The sequence below is a fragment of the Oryzias melastigma genome, linkage group LG24, assembly GCF_002922805.2.
Source record: "Oryzias melastigma strain HK-1 linkage group LG24, ASM292280v2, whole genome shotgun sequence".
In the NCBI taxonomy this organism is placed as follows: Eukaryota; Metazoa; Chordata; class Actinopteri; order Beloniformes; family Adrianichthyidae; genus Oryzias; species Oryzias melastigma.
The window spans coordinates 5,191,166-5,196,530 of NC_050535.1; the positions used below are offsets into that span (position 1 = coordinate 5,191,166).

Consider the following 5,365-nt stretch of genomic DNA (forward strand, 5'->3'; position numbering starts at 1 on the left):
CGGCAGATAGCTGCATCAGAGGTCTTGCGCCAATATTCTTGTTTGGTTGCAGTAAATAATTAAACACCAAAATGTGTCAATATTTATAACCAGACCCTAAATCAACTTTTTTAGTGGCTGTTGACTTCTACAAATGGAGCTTTAAAAGTGATGAAATGTTTGAAAAATTAAAATAAACTTGTTTCATTCCTGAAAATATAGTCTGTGTGCTGCCCCCTACAGGTTGAATCGAGGTATTACAGTGTCATGATCTGACTAGATTTTCACATTTCAGCTGTGGGTGGAGTCAACTTCTCTGTTTGGTTACCCTTTAAGCTTAATGTAAATAAATGTGGAGTTTCTCACACAAAGTTTGTGATTGGTTTTAAAGGTAATTCCTCTTATCTACAGCAAAAATGAGTGTATGATGGTTCTCAACATTTATTTAAACATAAAGGAACCTCCTGACCTCATGGTTTCATCCTCTTAAACTCATTGTGACAGAAAACAATTGGCTCAAACAGCCTATCGTGGAGGTTTCTGTGTCCATTTAATAGTCACGAAAGATGCCTGATAGAAAAAGTCCTAACAAGCGCTTGAACATGAACACGGTTGTCGGCGTTTCACTGAACTATCCTTTCGGAATGAGCTGTAGAGCGAAGAGACGAGGAAAATTAATTGATGGGTTCTTTTGTTTGATATGAAAGAAAATCTGACTATGATCTTGCATTGTTTTCAGTTTCCATCCCCTCCATTTGTGTTTTTGTCTAAATCTTTACACGCTTCTCAAGCAGCCAGACTTTATAACTTGTGTTCTATTAAAACATCCTTTTTTTCTGTCTATGAAGCGATACTCGGCATTAATTACACGTGTTCTTGTTCTGGCTCGTCCCTTCAGACGCTTCGTTTGGTGTGGTGCCAGCATGCAGGAGAGGCAGTGTTATCCCGGAGTCCTTGGTAAATTCAAAGAATCATGGTGAGAAAGGAATGCTAATTTAGGAACATGAATAGGAGTGTTGTTTAACTTCAAAGAGCTTATTGTGTTACGTCTCCACCAGTGTTTTAATTAACCGGGTCAAGGACCGCATCTCTACCTCACTGTACTGGTTTCAAAGAGCTGCTGTGCATCTAACACAACCGTTTTTGGCCCCCAGTCTTTGGTTTTGTCTGATTATTATCACCTGGTTTAGAACAAAAAGAGCTAGAGGGTATTTTTCCTTTCTTTTTTTTTTAGTTTTATTTGATAAATCGCTTACAGGTCACAAAAGAGGACTCATGACTAAAGGATAATTGCTTAAGTGTGCCAAACATGAATCATAGAGTATTTTTTATGAGACGTTCACTTACAGAATGAGGTTTGAAACTGATGTTCGCCTCGCAGGGAAGACAGATGTTTACAGGAAGAGACAGACGATGCATAAAGAGACTTCTGATTGACGGATACAAACTGCACGGAGACAGGCAGACGCAGCCTGGTGAACAAGCAGAAAACGTGAACATGGGTTGGAAAAAGACTGCCCACTTTGTTGGCAGCTCTTCTCCTCTGAAATGATGTGTGCTGGCGGAAATTCTCCACATCTTTTCCCAGAGTTTGTTTTCTGCAGCCCACCAGCTTTATTTTGTAGGATGAGAACATGGATTTTACCAAATGTACTAGAGTTAGTCTAACCCAATTATGCATTAAATTTGGTTGGTGAAACACAAAAAGATGATCTATTGTCATCAGTAGTCATATCTTTCTGTGTTAAGTAAGATTTTCAACTAAATAAAAAAAAATAAAAATTTTGCCCCTCAAAAATAAACATCCGAAAGTTTTGGAAAGATGGATGTGCATACCAAATATGTGCTTAACTGAGCGGTAAAGCTAGCGGCTGAGCACTGATAGCTCAGCGGCAAAGATAGCATGAGGAGCAAAGCTAGAGGTAAATTTAGTGGCTGAGCACTGCTAGCTGAGCGGCTGATGAGCTGCAGTTGAGCAGCAAAGTTAGTGCCTGAGTAATACTAGCTGAGCAGCGAAGCTAGCAGCTGAGCAGCAAAGTTAGCGGTAAAGTTAGCGGCTGAGCACTGCTAGCTAACTGTCAAAGCTAGCGGTAAAGTTAGCGGCTCAGCACTGCTAGCTGAGCGGCTGATGAGCTCCAGCTGAGCAGCAAAGTTAGTACCTGAGTAATACTAGCTGAGCAGCGAAGCTAGCGGCAAAGTTTGAGGCTGAGCACCGCTAGTTTCGCTGCTTAGCTAGTGGGGAAGTTAGCGGCTGAGTAACACTCGCTGAGCAGCAAAGCTAGCGGCAAAGCTAGCGGCTGAGCAGCAAAGCTAGCGGTAAAGTTAGCGGCTGAGCAGCAAAGCTAGCGGTAAAGTTAGCGGCTGAGCACTGCTAGCTAACTGTCAAAGCTAGCAGTGAAGTTAGTGGCTAAGCACCGCTAGCTGAATGGCCAAGTTAGCGGCTGAGCAACACTCGCTGAGCGGCAAAGCTAGCGGCTGAGCAGCAAAGCTAGCGGTAAAATTAACGGCTGAGCACTGCTAGCTAACTGTCAAAGCTAGCAGTGAAGTTAGCGGCTGAGCACTGCTAGCTCAGCGGCAAAGTTAGCGGCTGATCACCTCCAGCTGAGCAGCAAAGTTAGTGCCTGAGTAACACTAGCTAAGCAGCGAAGCTAGCGGCAAAGTTTGAGGCTGAGCACCGCTAGCTGAGTGGCAAAGTTAGCAGCTGAGAACCGTTAGCTGAGCAGCGGAGCTAGCTGCTGATCACCACTAATGGCAGAGCAGCGCTAGCTGAGCGGAGAAAGTGGTTGTCTGTGTTAGCCTGGAGGGCGGTTCTGGCAGCGTTGACTGTTCTTGAAAGGGGCTGTTCTCAATCTGTGACATCAGCTTGTGAGATTCCGTTTTTGTGGGTTGGAAGGGGCTGGTTTCGAGAGCGCAGCTTTTTAGAGGAGTAGATCAAAATACCACTTTTGGGTTGTTTATAGTGAATATTATAATACACCTAAAAGCTCAAAAAGTTGATTTTTGTAAGGTATGCGCCCTTTAATATGGCTCAAAGGATAATTGTAACTTTAAAACTCTTTAACTTCAATTTTGGATAAAACAATAAACTATGGCTTAGAAATCAATCAAAAAACCAATTTACAACTGAAATATACTTTACTCTGTCCACGTATAAAGTAATACTTTGGTATTCATCCCACCTTTTTGGGCTCTCCAAAACTCAAGACTTTTACCATCATGAATTTCTCCTTCACATGTCGTACTCTGGGGTTTCTAACCCTCCAACTCTTGGATCTTTCTGGAAGCTGTTCCAGTCACTCATTGATTTTCCAGGTGCGTTTTGCTGAAGATCTGTATCCAGGATTTTCCTTTTCAGCCGTTGCATCACATTTGGGACGGTTAAACGGGGAACATCCTGTTCATTATCCCGCTGCTTCTTTTCCCTCCGCAGGCACAAACCATGTGAGTTTGTTTGGGGAGTTTGAGATTTCCTCTTTTATTAAGAGGTTCATGCTCTTCTTCAGAAGTGTTTACTTCATTACTCTTCTCTTCTGGACACCAGAAGCTGATAGAGAAGAGAGGAGATTTAAGTCTTTGGTGAATTGGGGACATTGAGGATTTTTATCCTAAAAATGTGTTTAAAAACCGTTGATGGTACTTAGTTTGAACTTCTGTATTTCAACCATAAATGAATATAAATACCATAAATCTGTGCCTCCTTCAAGTATGGATTTAATTGCCATCTGCTTCTGTACTGACTTCATCTTCTGTGGTATTTAAAACCACGGTGACTCACTAAGTCTCCATACAGACTCGGGTTTTAAGTTTAAAAATAGATGGAATTACTGCATTTATAATGTTGTGAGTGACTGAAATGTTTGAACAGGAGATTAGATTCTCAACAAAGACATCAAGTTAAAAAGCTCTGATTGACTCAGAACTGTAATCATGTCCTTAGGCAGTCTGTCCACTGGTGAACTAAACTGGTGTTTGCTGATTTGGTGTTCTTGATTTTGCATTTCAATTCTTTCTGTCGTTTGACTTCAGCTTTATAAACTTTGTAGTTCTTCATCATCCAGCATTAGAGGCTCGACCACACTGGATGTGGTACAGATTGTTGAGTATTAGTAAACTTCAGATTAATCCTTAAGGCCGTGTCACACTGCTGATGTTTGATGTTTTCAACTAATTTGTTATCTACTGAAATATGTTTGGAAAATTTAGCTTCTATTTTAGCAACATGCTAACATTTTTGGCTGATTTGTCATCTAGTGGGGTTTTTAGGCTAATTTAGAGTTTTAGCTTCTATTTTAGCAACATGCTAACGTTTTTGACTGATTTAGTTTGCTGAGGAATTTTATGCTAATTTGGAGTTTAGTTAATATTTTAGTAAAATGCTGATGTTTTCAGCCAATTTGTTATCTACTGAAATATTTTTGGATAATTTAGCTTCTATTTTAGCAACATGCTAACATTTTTGACTAATTTAGCTTAGTCAGGAACTTTAGGCTATCATGGAGTTCAGCTAATAATTAAGCAATAAGCTAGCTTTTTGGCAGATTTGGCATCTAATTAATTTTTCTAATATGCTTTTTTGGAGTTTAGCTAATATTTTAGCAATATGCTAAAAAATTTTTATCTAATTTGTTATCTACTGGGGGTTTTAGGCTAATTTTGAATTTAGCTTTTTATTTCAGCAACATGCTAACATTTTTTGGCTGATTTGTCATCTAGTGGAGTTTTTAGGCTAATTTAGAGTTTTAGCAACATGCTAACGTTTTTGACTGATTTAGTTTACTGAGCAATTTTATGCTAATTTGGAGTTTAGCTAATATTTTAGTAAAATGCTGATCTTTTCAGGTAATTTGTTATCTACAGAAATATTTTTGGATAATTTAGCTTCTATTTTAGAAATATGCTAACATTTTGGACTAATTTAGTTTAGTGAGGAACTTTAGGCTTTTATGGAGTTTAGCTAGCAATTAAGCAACAAGCTAGCTTTTTTGGGAGATTTGGCCTCAAATTAGTTTTTTATGCTATTTTAGAGTTTAGCTAATATTTTAGCAATATGCTAATAATTTTAGCTAATTTGTTATCTACTGGGGGTTTTAGGCTAATTTTGAATTTAGCTTTTTATTTCAGCAACATGCTAACATTTTTGGCTGATTTGTCATCTAGTGGAGTTTTTAGGCTAATTTAGAGTTTTAGCTTCTATTTTAGCAACATGCTAACGTTTTTGACTAATTTATCTTAGTGAGGAACTTTAGGCTACTATGGAGTTCAGCTAGTAATTAAGCAACAAGCTAAATAATTTTGCTAATATGCTATTTTGGAGTTCAGCTAATATTTTATCAATATGCTAATATTTTTTGGCTGATTTAATTTACAGATAATTGTTTTAATTTGA

The 5,365-nt window shown here is 38.7% G+C and overlaps 1 long non-coding RNA gene across 1 annotated transcript in view; it reads left to right on the forward strand.

Annotated features, from left to right (window-relative positions):
- The first annotated feature begins 284 nt into the window (after positions 1-284).
- The window catches only part of LOC112158262, an 11,609-nt gene continuing 6,528 nt past the window's right edge, over positions 285-5,365 (forward strand). Inside the window, exon 1 of the long non-coding RNA XR_004947292.1 lies at positions 285-955. This is a non-coding gene — a long non-coding RNA (uncharacterized LOC112158262). The remainder of the gene's footprint in view (positions 956-5,365) is intronic.